Genomic DNA, 26,030 nt, shown 5'->3' on the forward strand with positions numbered 1-26,030 from the left:
TCTTATTGAATTTACCTCAAGCTCCAACTGGATGTCGTAAACACTTCTCTCAATATCTCTGAGTTGGCTTTCTAGACCCTCAACATAGGATACTAACTCTGGTGGCTGTAGAGCCCAAATACGATGTGTTTTACAAAATTGAATCTGCCTTATGAGATGAGTTTTGACACGTTGAAGTGGTTTAAGAATGTTCAGGAGGAACGGTCTAAGTATGGTACTCATGATTAAAAATGATAAAAGAAAACTTAATAATTAAACAAACACACTTATGCAAAAATAATTTCAATTAGCGAAAGAATAATATAAAGAAAGAAAAAGAAAAGAGAAAAAGAAAAAAAATATCAAATCACCAAAACGAAAAGAAAAAAAATCAATTTAAATCTGGTGGGTCACTCAAATTTATTTCGGTGACTTCTTCATGTGGTTTGTACTCTAGATATGGCTTTAATCTTTGACCATTAACTTTAAACGTGACACCGTTCTTTGGGTCCTTAATTTCAATTGCCCCATGTGGAAAAACAGTATGTACAATAAATGGGCCAGACCAACGAGAGCGTAACTTACCTGGGAATAGGTGCAAGCGAGAATTGAATAAAAGCACTTTCTGACCTGGAGTAAACGATTTTCTCATAATTTGCTTGTTATGGAAGACTTTCATTCGTTGCTTGTAAATCTTGGCATTTTCGTATGCATCATTGCGAATTTCTTCAAGTTCTGCCAGCTGTAATCTTCTTTCTGAGCTGGCTTGCTGCATGTCAAAGTTGAATTTCTTGATGGCCCAATACGCACGATGCTCGAGTTCCACAGGTAGGTGTCAAGCTTTTCCATACACTAGCCTGTAGGGTGACATCCCAATCGGGGTCTTGAAAGCCGTTCTATATGCCCATAATGCATCATCAAGTCTTAATGACCAATCTTTTCTGTCTGGCCTCACTGTTTTTTCTAATATGTGCTTTATGTCTCGATTGGAGATCTCAACTTGGCCACTGGTTTGCGGATGATACGGGGTCGCCACTTTGTGTGTGATTGAATACTTTGTCAAAAGAGCTTTGAATGCTTTGTTACAAAAGTGGGCACCACCATCACTGATTATTGCTCGAGGGAATCCAAAGCGTGAAACAATGTTGCTTTTTAAAAATCCTATCACCACCTTGTGATCATTGGTTCTACATGGAATTACTTCTACCCATTTCGATATGTAGTCAACACAACCAATATGTATTGATGGCCAAAAGATGGGGGAAAGGGTCCCATGAAGTCGATACCCCATACGTCAAAAATTTCAACCACTAAAATTAAATTTAATGGCATCATGTTCCTTTGTGTAATGCTCCCCATTCGTTGACACCTATCACATGAAGAACAGAAAGTGTAAGCATCTTGAAATATAGTTGACCAATAGAAACCACATTGTAAAACTTTAGTCGTTGTTTTCTTAGCACTAAAATGGCCTCCACAAGCTTGTTCATGGCAGAATGAAAGAATATTCTGAATTTCATTTTCTGGGACACATCGTCTAACAATTTGATCTGCACAATACTTGAACAAATACGGGTCATCCCAAAAGAAATTCTTTATCTCTGCAAAGAATTTAGCTTTATCTTGCTTGGTCCAATGCTCTGGAAGTTTACCTGTAACAAGATAATTAACTATATCAGCATAGCAAGATAATACTTCCACACTCATTAATTGTTCATCTGGAAATGACTCATTCAATGTTAATGGCTCTGTAATTGTGTCAAAATGGAGGCGAGAGAGATGGTCAGCCACAACATTCTCTGTGTCTTTCTTATCTTTGAATTCCAAGTCAAATTCCTGCAAAAGTAACACCCAACGAATTAGTCTAGATTTTGCATCTTTCTTTGTGAGAAGATATTTAAGAGCAGCATGATCTATGAATATAATTATTTTACAACCAATGAGATAAGATCAGAATTTTTCTAATGCAAATACTACCGCTAACATTTCTTTTTCAGTAGTTAAATAGTTCAACTGTGCATCATTCAATGTCATACTAGCATAGTAAATAACATGGAGAATTCGATCAACTCTTTGTCCTAATACTGCTCCTACTGCATAATCAGATGCATCACACATGAGTTCAAATGGTAAGCTCCAGTTTGGGGCCTGAATGATGGGTGATGATGTCAACAACTGTTTTAGTTTTTCAAATGCCACAAGACATGAATCATTAAAGATAAAAGGTACATCCTTAGCAAGTAAATTGCATAAGGGTCTAGAAACTTTGCTAAAATCTTTAATAAAACGTCTATAGAAACCAGCATGCCCAAGGAAAGATCTTACTTCTCTGACTGTTTTGGGTGGAGGAAGATTAGAAATGAGATCCACCTTGGCTTTGTCAACCTCAATACCTTTGCTTGAAATGATGTGACCGAGAACAATACCTTGTTTTACCATAAAATGGCATTTCTCCCAATTTAAGACCAAGTTCTTCTCGATACATCTCTGCAGAACTAGTGTTAGATGATGTAAACATTGATCAAACGAGTCACCAAAGACAGAAAAATCATCCATAAAGACTTCAAGGAATCGTTCAACCATATCAGAAAAAATGCTCAACATGCATCGTTGAAATGTAGCAGGTGCATTACATAATCCAAATGACATTCTCCTATATGCAAATGTGCCAAAAGGGCAAGTGAAAGTAGTTTTCTCTTGATCTTTTGGTGCTATGGGAATCTGATTATATCCTAAGTAGCAATCTAGAAAGCAATAAAATTCATGGCCTGCCAATCTATCAAGCATTTGATCAATAAATGGTAAAGGAAAATGGTCTTTATGTGTGACAGAATTCAACTTTCTATAATCAATGCATACACGTCATCATGTAGTTACTTTAGTGGGTATCAATTCATTATCAGCATTGGTAACTACTGTGACTCCTGTCTTTTTGGGGACGACTTGTACAGGACTGACCCATGAACTATCAGAAATTGGGTAAATGATACATGCGTCTAATAGCTTAAGGATTTCTGTTCTAACAACTTCTTTTATATTAGGATTTAACCGACGTTGCATTTCCCTAGTAGATTTAGCATTTTCATCAAGGTGAATGTAATGCATGCAGTCTACTGGATTTATACCTTTTATGTCTGCTATGGTCCATCCTAATGCTCCTTTGTGCTCTTTTAAACCATCCCACAACTTACCTTTTTGTTCGTCATTTAGGGATGATGAGATGATTACCGGTAGAGTACTTTCTTCTCCCAAAAATGCATATTCCAATGTGTTGGGCAATGGTTTGAGCTCGAGTTTCGGTGGTGATTCTGATGATGGGATGAGTTTCTTTTCTGATGGTGCTAGTTGTTCAACTCTTGACTTTCATTTATTAGTGTCCATGGATGGTGCTGAGTCAAGTAAGGTGTTGACCTCATCGACCGATCTGTCAATATCAAAATCCAAACCAAAGTGAGTTAAACATGTTTGTAAAGGATCATCACTAAGGTTTGAAAGAAAAGTATTATCAACTATTGTTTCTATTAAATCTACATCAACAATTCCATCATCTGCATTGTGAGGTTGTTTGGCAATGTTGAAAATGTTTAGCTCCATATTCATGTTGCCAAAGGACAACTGCATATTTTCAGTTCTGCATTGAATGTGAGCATCCGCAGTTGCCAAGAAAGGTTGGCCTAGAATAATGGGGATGTGCTTCTTTGAATCCTGTATTGGTTGAGTGTTAATTACAATGAAATCAACAAGAAAATAAAACTTGTCTACCTGGATAAGCACGTCCTCCACAATACCACGAGGTATTTTCGTGGACCGATCTACAAGTTGTAACACCACTGGAGTTGGGTGTAATTCTCCCAGTCCAAGTTTCACGAATACAGAGTAAGGCAACAAATTTACACTAGCTCCTAAATCCAACAAAGCATTCTCAATTGTGTGGTTCCCTATGCTACATGCAATAGTGGGGGAGCCTGGGTCTTTGTATTTTAGAGGAATTTTATGTTGGAGTATAGAACTAACGTTTTCTATTAAAAATGCATTCTTTTGAACATGAATGTTTCTCTTTTTAGTACAAATGTCTTTAAGAAACTTGGTATAAGATGGAACTTGCTTAATAGCATCAAGCAAAGGGATGTTAACACTTACCTGTTTAAAGATTTCAAGAATCTCACCTGTAGACTTTCCCTTTTTTCCTTTAGCTAATCTCTGAGGAAATTGAGCTTTGGGAACATATTCTCGCGGGTTGGTTTCTTCTTTCTCCTCCGGTGATGAGTCCTCAACATTCACAGGTACAATTTGATTTTCTTTTGTCACCAGCATCTCCACTTTGTTGTTGACTTCTTTTCCTTTTCGCAAGGTCATGACTGCTTTGACCTCTTCATGCTGCTGTGGTGAACTAGTACTTGCTTCATGCACTCCTTTAGGATTAGGCACTAGTTGACTTGGAAACTTGCCTTTCTCAACAGTCATTGCTAAGGTCTGAACTGAAGAAGCAAGTTGTCCCACCATTTTCTCGAGGCTTGAAACTGATTGAGCTTGTGAGTTGAAGCCTGCTCTCAACTCATTTTGTAGTCCATCAATAGTGCGGTTCTGTTGCTCAATCGTGGAGTGAGTAACATTCTTGAAATTCTGGAATGCATCCTCCCATGGTCTGGGTTGAGAGTAATTCTGGTTCTGATTGTATGGTCTAAATGGTGGCTGAGAGGCTTGAGGAATTTGAGAAATTGGTGGAGCTGGAACTGCTGGTCCATTCTGTTGGAATCCTTGAGACCATGAAAAATTAGGGTGGTCTCTCCATCCAGGGTTATATGTGTTGGAGTATGGGTTGTAATTCGATGGTTTTCTCATTACACCTATGGCATTGGCTTGATCTGAGTATGAGTCATGGTCATGTGGCTCTGTTGATTTAGCAGTCGATAATGATGCTATTTGTCGAGCAAGACCTTCAACCATCTCCTTGACTTCTTTGATTCCCGAAGTTGACTCGCCAATTTGAACCTCATTTACTCCCTTAATTCTTCTAGTATTCCTGAGTGATCGACTCCGTTGTTGGGAATTATCCGCTTGTCGTTGGAGGAATTCCCAAATCTCTGATGCACTTTTTGACATTAGCTCTCCTCCACTTGTTGCCATTAGCCATTCTTGCACATTCGGTAGTAATCTCTCCAAAAAGTATTGGCATTGGTGTCATTTCTCGTACCCATGATGTGGACACTTCAAGAGTAGCCCATTGAATCGCTCCCATGTTTCGAAAAACTGCTCGTCCTCTCTCTGGGTAAACTCCGAGATTTCCCTGCGAATAACATTGGTTTTATGTACTGGGAAATATTTATTCAAAAATTTAGTTACCATTTGTTCCCGTGATGAAATGCTATTAGCAGGCAATGTAATAAGTCATGAACGAGCTCTATCATTTAAAGAAAATGGGAATAATCTAAGTTTAACATCATCATCTGAAAAATTCTCATATTTAAATGTTTGACAAATAGCATGAAAATCATTCAAATGATTATATGGGTCCTCATTTTCTAAGCCATAAAATGTGGGGAGACAATTTAGCACACTAGGTTTTAGTTCAAAACTCCTAGCAGCTACATTTGGGTATCTTATGTATAATGTGCTCAAATTAGCTAAGGGACTGAAGTAGTCCTTAAATGGCCTCTCCTGTAGTTACAAATCCATTTTATTTTTAACTTGTTTGTGTGTGCGAAATGTTTTCTCAAGTTCAAGGTCTATAGGTTCAAAATTAGGTAATAATGACCTACGACCATGCGTGCAAAACAAACAAAATAAAATTAAAGATGGGAACAAAACAAATAAAAATAAAGAAGAGGGAGAAATTACGATACTAACCTTATTGCGCTATTGCAACCTTACTATAAAAACACACAAAAAAAATACGTGAAAATAAATTAACTAAAAATAAATTAATAAGATAAACAAAAAAAATTACAAAGAAAAATAAATTGAAAATTAAATTACAGAATTTTAAAGAAAAGAAAAAGAAAAGAAATACTAACATTTAAATGTAGATTCACTTTTTTTTCTTTTTCTTTTTTTTAATAATAAAAAAAATACAAGAAAACAAATAAAAGAAATTATTCACAAAAATTAATTTTACGAATTAAAATTACTTACCTCCCTGGTAACGGCGCCAAAAACTTGTTGTGCAAATTTTAATGTACTCGCAAGCGCACGAATCTATTGTAGTATAAATAAATGGGGATGAGTGTTGATCTCATGAGGAGGTGGATTTTAATTGTGTAGAATTAATTTTGTAAATGGGTGATTGAATTTGTGGTGGAAATGATTTGGAATATGCTAAAACTTAAATTAAAATGGCGAGAATAAAATCTAAAATTGGTATTGAAATGGCGAGAATAAATTGAAGAGAATTATATTGAAATGACGTACTTGGGTATCTGGATCCGTATCAACATGCATCATGGGCTAAATAATCCTTATTAATGCCAATTAAATCATGAGGGGGGAATCCACACCTCATGAACCACGCTCTAATTAATATGGTGCTAAGGGCTTATCGTGCCAAATAATAATAATCTTGTACTAGAGGGCCGGTGAAACCAAGGCGGTACTAGACAAGATTAGTATTATTTGTCGATGAGAAGTCAAAACATCCACAAAAATTAGAGGGGAAGAGAAAATAAATTTACCAAATAAAATCCATGACACATGTTGAAACTTTACCTCCAACCAAGCTTGAAAGAAAATTAGTCACTCATAATTGAACTAGGGGCAAAATGAAAATTTATTAAAATACGTAGAAAATACAAGATAGAGAAGAAATTACAGAAAATGGAGTCCAAAAATAGATTCAGAGCTATCAAATTAGGGAGGAGAGACCCTCTTTTTATAGATACATGGAGTAAGTCATGGCTATCGGATTAAAAATAGTTTGGACGCTCAGGATTGCGCCACATCATCAGTCAACAGTATGCAGTTTGACCATGTGGATGAACAGTAACACGGTTTGACCCGAGTTGAACAGTAACGCGGTTTGGTTGAAAATAATCCTGTGTGATGCATGTACCGTACGCGAGATTTTTGGTCCACTGATATGCTGCCACGTCACCATCAACAGTACATAAGAATTTTAGTCCAACAAGATCGTGACACCTCATCAGTCAATGCCATATCATCGGTCATTGTCCGTCTATGTGAACAGTGTCGTGAACAGTAACGTATACAGTACCGTACACGTGAATAGTACCGTACATGTGAACAACGCCATTTTTCCTTTTATGCTCTTCCTAAGGTTTTCGACCGTCCTGAGTTCAAAAGTGATGTCCATTTTGCCATATGATCTCTCGTTTATTGTGAAATGACTATGATGCCCCTAAAATACATAAAATACTTAATTAAAATAAAACACATGGAATTAAATCAAAAGAATGTTAAATTCATAAAAGTAAAGGTGTTAGTAAAACTTGTAGTGTAAAATGACGATTTTCTCCTTTATAAATATACATTTTCTAACACTCAACAGTATGTTAGGAATTCAAATGCAGTAGGCTGCCTCATGTATGCAATGATACTGACAATGCCAAACATAGCACTTGCCGTTAAGTGTTATGAGTATATACATGGCTCAGCGTGGAAGAGACCATTGGAAGGCTATTAAATGGATACTTAGGTATCTTAATGGCATTGTAAATTGTGGTCTGATATATGGCAAAGCTAAAGCAAATAACAATGGATTGAGAGGGTACGTAGATTCAGATTATGCAGAGGATTTGGATTGAAAAAAATCTCTCACAGGTTATGTATTCATGCTAAATGGTTGCACTGTGAATTAGAAGGCGACCTTACAAAGTGCGGTGGCCCTTTCAACAACTGAAGCAAAGTATAAAGCTACTACAGAAGCTGTAAAAGAAGCACTTTGGCTTAAGGGATTGGTGACTGAATTGGGGTTGAATAAAAAATCAGCGCTTGTTCACTATGACAACTTAAGTGCAATACACTTATGCAAAACCCCTGCACATCACGAGAAGACTAAACATATAGATATTAAATTTCACTTCATTAAAAATGAATTGTTAAGGGGTGCTGTAAAAATGGTAAAAATTCACACTAATGTGAACCCTGCAGATACTCTTACGAAGGCGGTTTTTGTGGCTAAGTTCATAACTTGTTTGGACCTAGCTGGATTATATATGATCAATAAGATGCATAAGGTTTTGGAGAAGGAATAAGATTGAGGAAAATTTTTTATTCAAGGTGGAGAATTGTGAGGATGGTTGGTGAATCAAATTGATTTTCCAGAAACGACAGCGTTTTGAGGCTATTGGTGCTTTATAAATTTGCGTGCTGCTCAGCTGCTTATAACAGAAAATAGATTCATCAAAACGACATGGTAGCACGTTTTGATCTACAGCTTAGGTAACCATGTGAGGAAGCATGTGTTGGAGCCTGAATTCAGTTAGTTAAAGTTTGTTAACCACGTGTCAACAAACTGTACAATCTGGAAATTAAGCTAGCTATTGAAACAAGGTATAAAGGTTGTTTTTCAAGGATTATTGAGAGATGATTCGAGAGTCTTGTAGAAAGAGTTCTAAGAGTGAGAAAGTGTCATCTTGTTCTCTGTAGAATCTTGTATAAGGCCTTGTAACTATCTCCATTGTTGATTCAATAAAAACTCATCTAAGGCTTCTCCTGTGAATGTAAGCTGAGTACTCTGTGCATAGCTAAACCACGTAAATCTTTGGCTTTCTGTTCTTTTGATTTGATTCTTGTTTGTTTATGTTTCTTGGTTATTTCTCATTGTTAAGTTAAGGTGTGATTCAGTCTGTTCAGTATCGATTTGTGCAACTTGAATTAATCTGGTCTAGGAAATCTTGGGCAGTGATCAGTTTTGTTTAAGATAAAGAACAAGCTGGTTACTACAATGAGCTATACCATCCAACGGCTTATCATCCGCCGCATTCGCCACAATGAGGAATCCTTCTCTTTTCTCCAATTTCAGACCTAAGCACATAGCTGTACCACTACTAACAAAGTTGTACGTAGCTTCTGCATCAACTAATGTGGAGGTCTCCTTGTCGTTGATAAGGGCACCCCCATACATAGGGTTTTTTCCCTCGAGCGTACATTTTGTAAGCTTTTCTAAGGATTAAAGAGGTCACCTTATCTTCTGACTCTTCTCTTTGGCAACATAGCATTGAGCGCCTCCCTTTCTGGACAATCCATCAACTAATGATCAGTGGCGTCGCATAGAAACAGCCACCTTCGGCTTGAAATCTTTCTTGCCGTCCCAGTTTTTCCCATTTTCTTCTGGCAGTTTGCCTCGCTTTTCCCTTGGGATTGCTTGTTCCCCTTGAATTTGAATGCTTTCCCCGGTGGAAATCAACTGATGAGAAATCTACCAATGTTTCTGCTATTGGCTTGGCGCCACCAACATGGGTGCCTTGTATATGGGCTACTACGGCCCACCTCTCCCTATTGCACTAATAATCAGTTAACATAACTTACTAAAATCAGCGCGCAGGTTTTTCACCTCCTCTTTAACCTTCGCTTGCAAGTTACCAAAAGCTCCCATGAGCTTAGCCTCGAGATCCTTATAGTCCATTCGCTGTTTCTTTTCAGAAGCTCGGATAGAACAGAGAGTGACTACTTGGTTTTCTTTCCCAAGAACGCCCAACTTGCCCTCGACGCTCTCTAACCTTTGCTCCGCCTTATCATGCCGGTTCTTACCATCCAATATATCATCCACTACCCTTGTGACAATATAACTAATCTCCTTGATTTTGTCATGGGATGACTCTACTCTTCTCATCGCCAACGTTTGACATGACTTCACTCAAGAAAAATTGAGACTATCACAGAACTACCCGAACTGTCCTAAAACTTTAAAAAATTCCCCAAAAGAATAGCCCAAACAACTGCAAGACTTTTTTTTTTTTAGATAATAACACCACAAAACAGTTCAAGAACAACCCCACTAGTGACGCCAGCTCAAAACTGCCAAGCAACTGTAATTTTCCCATACCCTTGTCATGACCTTAATGTAGCATGCGGCCTAAAGTGCCAAACCCGATCAAACTTAGTGCCTCAATCAACCTAAAACCTAAAAATCCTAACTTAAGAGTGAAGCATACACCAATAGAAGAAGAAAGCACGGAGAATAAAATTAGTTGTGGCTTAAAGCCTGTTCCATTATTGCCAGCAAGGATGTTTATAAACAAATCTAAGTAATACTATTTCTCTAAGATATCCTAATCTAATGAAGAGAATCCATGCAGGATTTTCTTTGAGAAAGTCTACTATTAATCTCATTAGGAAACTATCACAATATGCACAAAACCATAATAAGCAAAGCTAGGACACGTAAAAGCCCAAAACAGCCCCTAAGCTAAGGTGCTGTGCATGAGACCTATAGCCTATAGGACTATAAGAGTGAGCGCGTGACACAAGGACTCGTCATGAGAGGACTCAAGTTAGATTAAGAACACCTATAAATGTAAGCCCTTCGTCTCTAGAAAGAGATAAGTGAAAATAAACAAAAAGAGGAGATGCAGACATTCTCTCACTAAAGTTTCTTTTACCAAATCTTATCTCTAAAATATCACGTGATTGACTTCGGCAAAGCCGATCCTTTGATTTTTTGTTTTTATTCGTAGAGAAATCTTTTGGTAAAACTATTGTCATCAAATCCAAGGACGAAGGCATATCTTAGGAGAGAAATCAGAAGAGGACAATCTAGATTGAAGATGAAAAACCTAGCGTTAGATGCCTCAAAAAAGTGTTCATCATAGTCAGGTCAAAAGAAGAGGAAGCCCAATTCTAGAAGAGACATTCTAGTTTGAAATTATCATGACAAAATTTGCACTAATATTAAGTATATATGGCAGATTAATTATATGAAACATTTTTTTAATTATTATTTTAGCGTTTATTATAAATATTTAAAGTCAAATTTTGAGTTTTTATAATCAAATAATAAAATGGTAGTTTGATGTAACCATTAATGAAATCAAGAAGATTAATGTGACAATTTAATTAAGAAACTTTGCAGTTTGGATGCCTTTTTTCCCTCAAATAAAAACACTACGAAGTTTTCTTCTATTTTTTCAGGAGTGAATTTCCTAAACTCGGCACTTAACAGTTAAGGTTTAAGGAAAAGATAGTAGAAACTTCCTAGAATTGGCTATTTTGATAAAGTTCTTCCCTTTCTTGCATAGGCTTACAACTGAAGTAAATATCGAAAGCATGTGAATTATTCCTGAACATCTGCGCACTATGTGCCTTACTTATATCTTGTTTCTGCATGTTTCCATTGTTGCATTTGATGCATATTGGCCTAACAACAGAAGTAGAAAAATAGAGTTCCCAAAATGCCCTCATCCACATCTCTCAAGGTGCATGGCGCAGATCATCGGGTTTGTTGTGTGTCTGATTGATCTTGAACTTGTTTCCTACTTGCTTGAAAATGTCAACGTGTTGGAGAAAATGATTATAAACTCTTATCATACATTCTAAAGTGGATGCAAAGAAATCGCAAAAGGAGTGCATCAACTCTTTATTGGATCAAGAGAGACTTCAATCATTTTGATCTTCATTTTTTTGTGTGGCAGCTTCCTGTCATCATACGACTCTTAAAAATATTAATACAAAAATGCTGTAGTAAAATTTGTGCAAATCACTACTAAATAAATAGAACAACAAATGCAGAAAAGGGCATTTACCTTAGAATCAGGCATTTCATCGAACAGATCTGCATTTCCATCGAACACCTTCTATAATTTTCAACTATAAAAGTTTGCATTGAGGAATTTCATCGAACAGTTCCGCATTTCCATCAACCACCTTTCTATTCTATTTCAGCTATAAGGCTGCATGTTGACTGATGCAGAACATCTGGCTTACTAGATATTGTAGCTTTTGCTATTTCTGAATTCTCTTTTGCGTCCCTTGCACCTGAGCTAACGCCTGGTCAACTCAATTGGGCTTGATCTTGTGCGCGTGTGCTTCTCTTTCGTGTACCTGTTACCATCTTCTCAATATAAGCCAAATAATGCTCTCTTTTCTTTTCAATTCAATGTGGAGCATCAGTATTTTGAAATACCAATCCTTATATACTCACAAGAAAATAGCAGAAGCTCAACATCCGGAAATAAGCAGATATACTGCTTTAGTCAAGATTAACACTAGATTCCAACAGCTGTTTCACTGCTTTTAGAACCTTTCAATTTCATTTCCTCCATGGCTCCTTTCTCAAACCCGGGCACCATCTATATATATACTGTATAATATTATTTATGAACTCACACATTCGCTGACTTCTAACTAAGTACATACAACTGGGTCCCACTTCTTTGATAAATGATGGTCCCACTTCTTCCAACTCAATTGGGCTTGATTGGGTTTGCTCTCCAGTTCGAATCGCAGAGAAGTCACTTTTGTTGGGAGAATCTGTGCCTCCCGGTTCGAGCGGGGACTTTTAGTCTGGGTTGTAGTACGGGTTTAAAGATGCCTCCCACAGTTGAAGCCCTCCCCAAGATACCTCGTGGTTAAGACAAAAAAAAAAATAATATACTCATGCTAAGTGCGTGTGGATTTAATCTGAATCAAATTTTCCCCCATCTTTTTTAAGATTTGAAAACGGACCATCCGATAAAAGGTGGAAAAAAAAAAGAGTTTTTTAAAACCCCTCGATTTTTAGGATTCTTGAAAAACAACTTATGAAAGAAAATTAAAAGGGTATTAAACATTGTGCCATGTACGTGCTGCCCACCTTCATAATTTTGGTCAAAATTTCCTTTCACGAAATTTGTATTTCTTTAATTTATTTTGTAAGATTCGGTTTGATCACAATAGTTACCATTTCACCAATATCATTATCTTGTTACCCACCAAATTTTTACAAAGTATGGAACATGGAAATCATCTTTGTCATTGAACATTTGTTCATAATCAGAATTCACTTCTTTTTTCAATTGTGATTTAAGATTTTAAGTAATCTTTGTTCCTGAAGGGAACATATGCTTTAGACATCGAGCAAATTATTCAATCAGCCTTTATATTTTTATATAATTACTAAACAAATCTCTATTGTATATTTATTTGCATTAAAAATTTGCTTAATTATTCCCTACTTTTCACTTGTTGAATGTCAAGCTTGGTCGAGCTTTGAGCTCTAAACGACAATAATTCTATTTTATCATTAGAAAATAAGATTGAACAATTATGTAGGTAATGGCAACAATGTTTTAAGTAATTTTAAAAAAGGTGTGGCTATTTGCATTTTTTTAAAAATATTTTAAACACTCTTTATTTTTTATTACAAAATATCTTTTTATAAAATTACTAATAAGGACATTATAACTTTAATTTAAAAAATAAAAATAATTTACACACCCATTTATCTCAAACCCTAAATCTTTCTTCCCATTTTCATCATTCAGATATTATGAAAACTCTAAAAACAACATTGTATACTCTCGCCGTTGGTGCACATATCAATAATATCAATGCCTCGGGCAAATAGGCTTAATTTAGACTTTTAGTTACAATATTTCACAAATTATGTTAATTAAAAAAATGCAGATTTATGTAACTGTTGACTCAAAGATTAGGCAATATTAAAAACTAAATGAAAAGAATTGTATATTAAAAAAAAGCTAAACCAATGATGAAATGATTAAATACTTGAAATTCTAAACTTTTAAGAAGGAAAACTAAGAACTTTCAATTAAACACTCATCCAATATTATAAAATAATTAAAAGGCAAACTTTAATTTACTTCCAGTTAGAATGACAATCTTGAATTTACCTCTTAAAAGTATGAAAATTTTAACCACAAAATATATTTAACCGTTGATTGCATTGCCTTAATAAAATATGATATTACCTTTGTTAATTACAAAATATTTAATTGAGACTATTAAAATTACCCTCGTTGTGAATTAACTATCATCAAATCATCCCCTTTACTTTTAAAAACATCAATGTACCCCATTTTGGTTAAGAAGACCAAAAAAAAAAAAAAAATCATCAACACACCCTATTTTCCCTTTATCTTTTGGCCAAATACTGGAGTAATTTAAAGTTTTGAAAAATAAAAAGTAATTTGAAGATAGTTAATGCACGAGAGGTGTGAAAGAAACACATGTTGCATATAAAAGAGTTGCACACTCAACACATGTTGGTCAAGCCTAGTCAGCAATAGTCGTTAAATGTATATACTAGCCCAACAAATGTTGTTAAGCATGCTCTACATTTTGTTTAGTTGTTAAGCCTATTGTTGTTATTCATTTCTTAATGTATCTGGCTTAGTACAAATACTACTTTTGCTATTATTTTTCATCAAGAAATAAAATCTCATATCTAGAATATTGTCTTTCACTTTCTTAGCTTCCAAACAGATTGATTAAGTTTATTCTAAGATTTTTAACATGGTATCAAAGCCAAACATTGTGAGCTCTAGAAATCTAAAACACAGCATCTCGAAAATTGACCACAAATAACACAATTCAACAAACTCAAATCAATTTTTCTTTTAACACTCCAATCAAGTTTGATTGATCAAACTATTTGCTCTAGCATTCTCAAGTCTTAGCCTTTATTAGAGGCAATTGATTGGAAGATTTTATCACTAGGACAAAACCAGCAGCTGAGGAGTATCTCCTTCTAGTTGGAGTTGATGGATCTACTAAACAAGTTGAAAAACCTGAGTATCACAATTGGAGATTGCAAGATTTAACTCTTCTTGGATGGCTATTGTCATCAATAAGTGAAGATACTCTAAGTCTTGTCATAACTTGTATGAGTTCTTTTGATGTATGGAGAACATTGGAAAAGAAATATGGTGTGCAATCTTCTTCAACTTAGGTATGATTAAACATTCTTAGAAAAGAATCACTGAGTATTAAAGATCATTGCATAAAAATGAAGTTAGAAGCTAATATACTTGCTAGCTAGTGTTGGAAGTCCAATAATAGAGAAAGATGAGTTGGCTAGTGGTGTGTCAAGAATTATTTTTAGTAGGGGCTAAGATCAAATAATAATTTCATTTAACAAAATGATCAACAAATAACATATATCCAAATAAAAAAATCATTAGAGTATTTAACTCATTATACTTGTAACTGTTCTCGACACGGTTTCATATACTTGTAGTCTTGATAATGGAGTTAATTTTCAAAGTTTTCAATATATGAAACCGTGTGCATAACAAGACTATCATTCAACTATTGATCTCCCATCCAATTTCGCAGAAAATTTTTTCACAAAATTCATAGCTGAAAATGCCCTTTTCATTGTGATGAAGAGTAGGAATCCATATTACACTAGGATTAGTTTCCTTATTAACTAAAGTTTAAAGACTTTTTAAATCCTTTCTAATTTAGAATTTTGTTTCCCTTTCAATTTAGGATTTTGTTTTACTTCATGAATTAGGATAATTACTACTACTATAAATAGCTCCCTCTTGTAGCCTTTGAAGGTAGAATTTTGAGTTTAATAATATTTCAATTTTCAAATCTCTTTGTGAGTATTTGAACAGTTAATTCTCGGTATTCTGTAGAATCAACGAGTCTTAACCCCTAAATTCATGGTATTCTTTTGAATCAACGTGAATTTAGTTGTTCTTTTGTTCCGGTATTCTCTAGAATCAACGGAATATTTTGAACATTAAACTTCTGCTGCATCAGTTTGGTATCAGAGCCAAAACCTGGTATCACCAATCTAACTCCATCTACCTCCAAACCTTTCCTTTTTTTCTTCTTTGATTTTTTCCTTTTAGTTAAAAAAAAAAAAAAACCGAAACAGAACAGAAACAAAACCTTCAGCCCGCGGCCACCGTCCAAGGCTGCCAACTCTCGTTTTCTGTCACCGATCCGAACGCAACCACCACTAAACGGGTCATAAATCGCCGGCCATCAAACCCCAAGCATCTTCCACCGTCGATTAGCCACAAATTGCCGGAAAAAGAGCCAAAACAGTCGTGATCGCCGCCACCTCCGTTCACCACTTTCCGGCGCGATTTGGCCAGAAGCACCACCATCAGTCCATTCCTCTCCATCAACTGAACCTTTCCCACCATTCCTCACCGCCGATCGACGCTCAAACCACCGGAAACTGAAGCCCTCCAAAACCGCCGGCTTTATCTACAATTTCCGGCCAAAAAAACCACTTTTTCAGACAAACCACCAACCACCATCATACTTACCAACCCAAAATCTTTCAGATCCACCCATCCTTACTCGATTTTCGGTCACCGTCATCGGAAATCTAAAACTTTTACTTAATTACAGTTTCGGCCTAAATTTTTTATTTACTTTCAGTTTAGCCCCATTACCTTTTTAAACCCGAAATTGAAAAAAATGCCTCCAAGAAAAGCTCGTAATGCTCATACTGCAACTTACAATCAAGAAGATGTTTCTAAAGATGAAGCCCTGGCTAGTATGACAGCCAGAATTGATATGTTAGCTGCACAAATGGCACGAATGGCAGAGTTACTTGACGAATGCCATCGCACTCCAGAACGTGAAGACAAATCAAGTGGAAGCTTTGCTAACCCATTCTCTGGGCGTCGACCTAGAACTGAGTCTACTGATGACAGAAGATGGGAATCTGGGTTGAGAATTGACATTCCCGAATTTCAAGGAAGTGGTCGACCTGAAGAATTATTGGATTGGATTAACGCCATTGAGGAAGTTTTCGAATACAAAGAAGTTCCTGAAAATAAACTAGTTTCGCTTGCTGCAACTCGATTTCGTGGAAGAGCAGCAGCTTGGTGCCAACAAACTAAGCTCACAAGGATTAGGCAAGGCAAAAAGAAGATTGATTCTTGGGAAAAGTTCAAGAAGCACTTGTGTGGAGCATTCTTGCCTCATAATTACGCCAAACTGTTATACCAACAGCTACAGAATTTAAGGCAAGGTAATCGATCAGTGGATGATTATACTACAGAATTTCATTGGTTGGTAGCACGCAATGACTTGACAGAGACAGAAGAACAGCAGGTTTCCCGCTACATTGGAGGCCTACGATCTCAATTTCAAGACTAATTAAATTTACTTGACCCATACTCTGTTTCAGAGGCACACCAACAAGCCCTGCAGTTGGAGAAGCAATTTAGTCGACGTGCTAATGACTCAAGCTTTCGGGGTGCTCGAAGTGTTGTTCGTGATAATTCAAATCCGACTTCCCAATTTCGTAATTTCACTCCTCCAAATCCTCCAAATAAAACTAGTAAGCTTAGTGAAACCGGTCAAAGCAGCAAAACCCAATCCTCGGGTTCAGGATTACGCTGTTTTAATTGCGGAGAAAATGGGCACCGAATGACAGAATGTAAAAAGGGAGGAAAATATGGTAAAGGCTTATTCGTAGGCACAGAGGAAAGCGAAGACTATCAGGAGGAAGAAACTGAAGAGTTCACTGTAGAGCCAACTTTTGATAGTAGTGGTAGCGCTCAATCTGTTGAAGAACATGGTGATAGCGGGCCAATGTTGATCGTGAACCGTGCATTCTTCACTCCTAAAGGTCAAGACAATGACAAGTGGCTACGACAAAATATCTTTCAGACTACTTGCATAATTGGGGGTAAAGTATGTCGTATGGTCACAGACTCAGGCAGTTGCGAGAATGTCATTTCGGAAGAAGCCATAACAAAGCTAAATTTAAAGACAGAACCTCATCAAACTCCATACAAGCTCACATGGCTGAAGAAAGGAAATCATGTGACAGTATTGAAACGTTGCTTAGTTTCCTTATCCATTGGTTCAATTTATAAAGACAAAATTTGGTGTGATGTTGTGGCTATGGATGCTTGTCACATATTACTGGGTAGACCTTGGCAATATGATCGAAACGTAGTGCATGATGGGAAGAGAAACACCTATAGCTTTATGTTTAACAACACCAAGATCGTTCTCCTGCCTAACAAGGAGTTTACTCTCCAGCAAGGCTTGGGTAATTATTTGTTAGGCACGAAGTAATTTATAGATGTTATAGCAGAGACAAAGAGAGTCTACATTTTATTGGGAAAAGAAAGTAACGGTGATTCGAAGATTCCTGAAGTTGTGACACCTATTCTGGCAGAATTTCAAGATTTGTTCCCCAATGAGCTACCACAGGGTTTACCACCTCTTCGGGATATACAACACCACATTGATTTGGTACTAGGTTCTACATTACCAAATCGACCTCATTATCGTATGAGTCCTACAGAACATGAGGAATTAAAGCGCCAAGTAGAAGAGTTACTAGAAAAGGGATTTATCCGTGAAAGTCTTAGTCCTTGTGCAGTCCCTGCTTTATTGACTCCAAAGAAAGATGGTTCTTGGAGGATGTGCGTGGACAGTCGAGCTATCAATAAAATTACAGTTCGATATCGTTTTCCAATCCCTCGATTAGATGACTTGTTAGATCAACTCAGTGGAGCAACAATTTTTACCAAACTTGATTTGAAAAGTGGCTACCATCAAATTCGAATACGGCCTGGAGATGAATGGAAAACAACTTTTAAAATTCGTGAAGGGTTATACGAGTGGTTGGTAATGCCGTTTGGCTTATCCAATGCTCCGAGTACTTTTATGCGAGTCATGAATCAAGTTCTTCGCCCTTTCATTGGAAAGTTTGTGGTTGTTTACTTCGATGATATACTTATATATAGCACCAGTCACGAGTTACATTTACAACATTTGAGAGAAGTGCTTTCAGCCTTAAGAGCAGCAAGTTTATACACAGCAGTAAAAAAGTGTATTTTCTTGACAAAGGAAGTATTATTTTTGGGATATGTGGTATCGAAGGATGGTATATCTGTTGACCAATCAAAAGTGGATGCTATTCGAGATTGGCCTCAGCCAACTACTTTATCCGCCACCAGAAGTTTCCATGGATTGGCCTCTTTTTACAGGCGATTCATTCCTCATTTCAGTACTATTATGGCACCAATCACGGATTGCATGAAAGGAGGACAATTCTCTTGGACAGAGGCAGCTACTAAGGCATTCAAGATTATCAAAGAAAAGTTTATTACTGCCCCAGTACTTGCCCTACCAGATTTTTCGCTCACTTTTGAGGTTCATTGTGATGCTTCTAAAGTCGGAATTGGAGCTGTTGTTAGCCAACAGGGTAAGCCTATAGCCTATTTCAATGAGAAGTTGAATGGAGCAAAGACACACTACAGCACTTATGACATGGAATTTTACGCAGTAATCCAAGCGTTAAAACATTGGCGACATTATCTAATTCATAAAGACTTTGTTTTATACACTGACCATGCCACGTTAAAGTACCTCAATAGTCAAGACAAGCTCTCTCACAGACATGCCACGTGGACAGCATTCCTTCAACAATTTACTTTTGTGGTGAAGCATACCTCTGGTGAATCCAACTGGGTAGCAGATGCACTTAGTCAACGAACTTCTTTATTGACACAGATGCATAATCAAGTTCTCGGATTTGACACATTTCGAGAGTTATATACTTCCGATCCTTACTTTGCTCCTATATTAGAAGACGTTGTTGCAGGGTTTCGCTCAGATTATCATTTACATGACGAATTCATTTTCAAGAGTAATCAGTTGTGTATTCCTGACTCAAGTTTGAGATTGAAAATCATTGCAGAGTTACATAACGAAGGGCACATGGGTCGTGACAAAACTCTGGCTCTAATCGCCAACATTTATTTTTGGCCTACTATGAGGCGTGAAGTCTATCACTATGTCGAGACTTGTCGCATTTGTCAAGTTTCCAAGGGCGCAGCAACTAATGCTGGGTTATATATGCCGCTGCCGATTCCAATGCAACCTTGGGCTGACATTAGCATGGATTTTGTTTTAGGATTACCCCGCACTCAGAGGGGAATGGATTCAATATTTGTTGTTGTTGATCGATTCTCGAAAATGGCTCACTTCATTGCTTGCAAAAAGACTACAAACGCTTTGACTGTTGCTCGTATATTCTTCAAGGAAGTCTATAGATTGCATGGTTTACCGAGTTCTATAGTATCTGACCGGGATACAAGATTTCTTAGCCATTTTTGGAAGACATTATGGAAGTTGACTAACACTCGCCTGAATTTCAGTAGTGCTTACCACCCACAAACAGATGGTCAAACCGAAGTTGTCAATCACTCTTTAGGAAACCATCTACGTAGTCTAGTTGGCGATAACTTGAAGATAAGGGATCAAAAGTTATATCAAGTCGAGTTTGCTTATAACCGTGCAGTTAAGCGTAGTACTGGTTTAAGCCCTTTTCAGGTGAATTACGGATATAATCCACGAGCTCCCATCGACTTGGCTCCGATTCCAGATTTAGTTCGCAAAAGTAGTAAAGTAGAAGACTTTATTGAGCAGCTTAAGAAAATTCATGAAACTACGCAAGAGTCTTTGAAGCAGACAACCGAAGGTTATAAAATTGTGGCAGACAAAAAACGTCAAGCTTTGGAATTTCAAGTGGGAGATCTTGTTTGGGATGTCCTAACTAAAGATATATTCTCAGTTGGTGAGTACAACAAGCTTTCTGCCAGGAAAATCGGCCCTTTGGAGATTATTGAGAAGATAAATCCTAATGCCTACAGATTAAAGCTTCCTAGTCGTATCCGCACCGCAGATGTATTTAATGTTAAGCATCTTATTCCTTACAGAGGTGATCATGATGAAGATGTTGTTGCTGACACTCCGAATTCGAGGACGAATTCTCTCCACCCTAGGGGGAATGATGAAGAGTAGGAATCCATATTATACTAGGATTAGTTTCCTTATTAACTAAAGTCTAAAGACTTTTTAAATCCTTTCTAATTTAGAATTTTGTTTCCCTTTCAATTTAGGATTTTTTTTTACTTCATGAATTAGGATAATTACTACTACTATAAATAGCTCCCTCTTGTAGCCTTTGAAGGTAGAATTTTGAGTTTAATAATATTTCAATTTTCAAATCTCTTTGTGAGTATTTGAACAGTTAATTCTCGGTATTCTGTGGAATCAACGAGTCTTAACCTCTAAATTCATGGTATTCTTTTGAATCAACGTGAATTTAGTTGTTTTTTTGTTCCGGTATTCTCTAGAATCAACGAAATATTTTGAACATTAAACTTTCGCTGCATCACATTGTAGCTATGGCAACCGGTAAAATCAATGCTAATGTCACTAATAAATAAACTATTGAATATGTTTTATCTTTCATAGTCTCCAACAATTTTCTTTAGCTCGCCAATCCTTTTCAATCCTGAGAATTTGTTGTCCGAATCTATATCCATAATGTAAACATCAATTTGAATTTTAAGTGTCACAAGATCCACTGGAGAAAAATTATTTAGATAAAAGTCAGCAAGGCGAAGTTGAAATATTATCTAAGCAACCAAAGACGAGGGGTGAATTGAGTTTCTAAAAAATTATGCAATGCTTGAACAAAACTTAATGTAAATCTTAAACAAATTTAAAACAATAATAAATAAATCAACCAAAATGTAAAAAGATAAGGGAAGAGAGATCCAAACACATATATTTTTACGTGGTTCGGCCAACCTTGCCTATGTCTATGCCTCCAAGCTCACGGGGCTTGAGGATTCCACTAGTCAAGCCTCCAAAGCTTCAAGAACTCTTACAATTGACTTCATATGCGTCATCAGCTTTTACATCAAGAGATTATCACTAGTCTCTTAACCCAAATGTATCCCTACACTTACAATCACTCAAAACAAAGATTACAAAAGTGTTTTTCTCTCACACAAAATATATGATTACAAATTTAAGCTCAATATGTGAATAAATGAAATAAGAACAAATTTGAAGTTCAATAAATGTTGTATTCTCATTTACAAGCTCAATGATAACGTTGTGATCAACCCTTGTTTGAATTTGATTGAGCTTATTTATAGTTGGAGCTTAAAAATAGTCGTTATTGACTTTCTACTCGAAGTCGGATCGCCATTAACTAAAAGTCGGATCGTCGTTTTTACTTGAGAAAGTGACCATTGGACAAATTTTCAAATTATCGGATCACCGTTATTGAAATATCGGTCACCGTTATCGTCTAGTGACCTACAAATAAAATGTCGACTTACCGTTTTCAATAAGTCGGTTTGTCATTAGTGTCCAGAGGCTAAATTTCAATTATGTTCGACGTCAGTTAGCCGTTATCATGAAGTCAGATTGCTGATAGTGTCCAGAGGCTAATCTTTAATTTTTTTTTCGATATCAGTTAGCCGTTATCAAGATGTCGGATCGCCGACAATGTCCAGAAACTAATCATCAAGTTTGTTTGATATCAATTAGTCGTTATCATATAGTCGGATCGCCGACAATGTCCAAAAGGTATTTTAATAAGGACGTGAATTTGAAAAACAACTTTCATAAAATCATTTTTCATTTAAGTACAAACCTTTACTATTTCAAAATAGAAATTTATTTAAAATGTATGAAAAACGTTTGAACTTTTAAAGACTTAATCAATCTTAATCAAGTTTATTATCATTAAAATCATTATCAAAGTAATATTCATGTTAACAGAAGTAGTTTCTATTTTCAAAAGTTGTAAATGAGTCATTGGGGCATAAACATGCCAAACAAAGAAGCAACTCAGTATTCATCTTATTGAAATGATTACTTAATTCTTGAAGTTGCATGTTAAAAAATTGCATAAAATAATTGAACATGAAAATGATGCATATTTGTGATCTTTTGAGCCTTGCGTTGTGATCTCCCTTGAGTTCAAAACAAATCATCCATATTAAGAACATCAATATCATGCTTCACACAATAAGAAGAAGTTTCAACAAAGATTTCTAGCTACTCTCTCCCATTTTTTGCAAGTTTCTCTTATACACTCCAATTAATTTCATAGGATTTACAATGTCTTTGTCTTTTTTTTTCCGCAATGCTTGTGATGACTTGTGTACAAATCCAAGTACTTTTTTCATTATCAACAAGCTAAACACAAAATCAAATGATTGCATGCACTAAATAACATTGTAGCTTGAAATCTTTGTTTAGAATATCTCTCATTTGAAATAATCTCGAGAAATCAATAATAAATGGAATCATGGTGATTATGCTTAATAACACACTATAATGTGAGGCGCATGTATGAGCAAATCACCTTAAAGTAACCCCTTGATTTAAACCTCATCCACTTGGAAGGTCACCATCATCGAGTGCTTTAATAACGGCTTGAGCATGTTTCTGTTGAAGAATATCACGACATTTTGCTGAAGCGCCAACAATATTGACTAACATTGTAACTGAATTAAAAAGAGAATTAACTTCTTCATGATTCTTTGTCACAGAAATAAGAGCCAATTGAAGTTTATGTGCAAAAGAATGAATAAAATAAGCACATTTGTTGTCCTCTAAAATCAGTGCTTTAAGACCATTGAACTTACCTTACATATTACTAGCTCCATCATATCCTTGTCCACACAACCTAGACATACTCAATCCATGTTTGGAAAATAACTTGTCGAGTGCCTCTTTAAGTGAAATAGATGTAGTACTAGTAACATGTTCAATCCCTACAAAACACTCAGCTACATAGCTATTTTTATCCACATAATGCAAAAAAACAACCATTTGCTCCTTTGTATAAATGTTATTATATTCACCAATAAGGATAAAAAACGGAATATCATCTATCTCTTTAATAATAATATTGGTGGTTCAACTACAGCACAACTTACAATGTCTTTCTAAACCTCATTTGATGTCATTTGAAGATTTCTAGGAGTATTACCAAAAGTAACAGTATGAATGCCATCATTATGATCAATTGTTTGAATCTTTAGACTTATCATGCCCACGAAATGCAAGCTCTTGTTTTAATAAAAACAGAATGCAATCAATAGTCGCTATCATGTGAGTTCGATAATTACTTTGATACTTGTCAGAATGTCTTGCATAAGTTGTTCGAATATGTCGATTTTAATTAATCAACATTCACATTTCTCTCTAGCTTTGATATGGACCCTATCAACATCTCCCATATGTTCAACAAATTTTTCGGGCTTCCTTTAATTTTTAAAACCTTTACCAACAAATGACTCACCATCGTCTTTAATACCAATCTCTTCTTTAGAAAGATAACAAAAGAAACAAAATGTCGCATCTTTTTTTATGCTATATTCCAGCCAAGTTCCAAATTTCCCTAACCAACTACTAGACCACCTTTTTTGTTTTCAAAATCTACAAATTTGGAGTTGTGAATTTTAGGTTGAACAGGACTTCTTGTAAGTATGCTCTTCGGACTTGATCATGAATATTAGGACTATAACAAGATGTTGGAGTTCGTAAACTATGATTTGTAGGAAGATCTTGTGAATTGAATTCTACATCTTGACTTGAGCTATATTTTGCTTTCTTTGGAGAAGGTTGTGATGGTTGCTTTTTTTAGTAATATTTCTCCTACACTGTAACAAATAAGTACAATTAACTATAAGACTTTAAAGAGAAACCGAACACATTCTCCACATCAAAATCTAAAAAAAAAATTACAAAATATTACTTTAATAACCCAACTATCCCACTAAATACTTAACCACTAACCCATCACGGCATCACCCATAGCATTGTTATTTATTATTTATAATAATCAGTAAAGTTAAAAGTAAGGAGCAACAATAGCATTGCCAATAATTAGTTAAGCATTGTTGCCACTTTATCAACTCACGAAGCATTGCCACAATAAGTTAGAGCAAAGAATATTAAATCAATATGTTCAATTCAAAAAAGCATAAACCAATAAAGTGGCAAATGTGCTTAATAATCATAATAGTTTAATCAATTTTTAACAACTAATATAAAAAGCTGTAAAGGTGCAATAGTGATACCAGAAAAACTACAAAGGTGCAATGGTACGAAGTTGCGAGTGCAAATTGCAGGCTATAACGTTTATGGCATGAAAATAGAGAGGTGTGACGCCGCGGAAGTCAAACAGAGATAGGTGATGGGCCAGATGGTAGCTAACAAAGGTTTTCTTTGGCAATAGATCGATGACGGGCTAGGGATTTGAGTTTGGATTTTCTTTTGGATTTTAAACTACTATATAAAAAGATTGGTATTTTAGTTATTTTAAAAATTCACTAAGGGCTTTATTGTATATCCATTTAAAAAATGAATTTAACTTTTTTTCAAAATCAAGCAGGGGCTTCAAGTAGTGCCACTACCAATGTTAGCCATACTTAGTATATTAAGACTTTATTATTGGTTCTCGTGTGGAATATGATTTTGAATATGCTTTATTGTTCACACATAAGACTAGATTAGTGCAAGATTAGGACGATAAGAGTGTGTTTAATGTCAATTATACATATATTAATGTATATTATCCCAAGGCACATTATGCACAACCTAGAGGAAGTTTTAGAAGAGGAAGACATAATGATGGCTTTGACAATTATAGTGGTAAAGGCAATTTCTTTGGTACATGAAGCAAGAATCATCCTCAAAGGATATAACTCATCATTTGACCAATGACATGACAATTTGCACCCCAGAGAAGAATTTAAAGGTATTGATCAACTCATTATTAGAAATGGCCAAGGTTTGTCTATCACTCATGTTGGGCATGTTTTTCTATCATTTAAAGATTCAAACTGTTTAGCCAGACATAGTATAATTGCACTTAAAGACATGTTACTTGTACCCTCAGTTACTAAAAATCCATTAGTATTTCTAAACTCACTTCTAGTAATCCTTTCTCTTTTAAATTTTGTGCTAATAATTTTTTTTATGAAGAACAAGAGGGGCCAAGTTTTTCTACAAACCTAACTGAGAAAGGTTTTTACAAGCTACTGCTCAAATCTACCTTTCTTTCTTCATCACCTGAGTCTCATCTATCTCAATTCAATAAATATATGTCTATGTTAACTTTTACAAATGCTTCTCCTGTTTTCATTCTACTTAAAACACTTGTACATCAAACCCTAATGAAATAACTATGTTATATAAACGATTTGGTCATCCAAGTACAACATTGATGCATTTGCTTAGATCTTGTATTCAATTTAAAGCCTCTTAGAAAGCTATATTTTCTTCTATGAATTCTGTGTGAAGCATGTCAATTTGGTGAAGTACACAAATAGTATTTTTCTACAGCT

General features: G+C 35.7%; 1 non-coding gene across 1 annotated transcript; it reads left to right on the forward strand.

The window, feature by feature from the left end:
* The first annotated feature begins 5,170 nt into the window (after positions 1–5,170).
* Positions 5,171–5,274, forward strand: LOC112100569. Its single transcript, XR_002906937.1, has one exon. It is a non-coding gene; the product is annotated as a small nucleolar RNA R71 (small nucleolar RNA).
* Positions 5,275–26,030: the final 20,756 nt, after the last annotated feature.

Source organism: Citrus clementina, unplaced genomic scaffold (assembly GCF_000493195.1).
Source record: "Citrus clementina cultivar Clemenules unplaced genomic scaffold, Citrus_clementina_v1.0 scaffold_3, whole genome shotgun sequence".
In the NCBI taxonomy this organism is placed as follows: domain Eukaryota; kingdom Viridiplantae; phylum Streptophyta; class Magnoliopsida; order Sapindales; family Rutaceae; genus Citrus; species Citrus x clementina.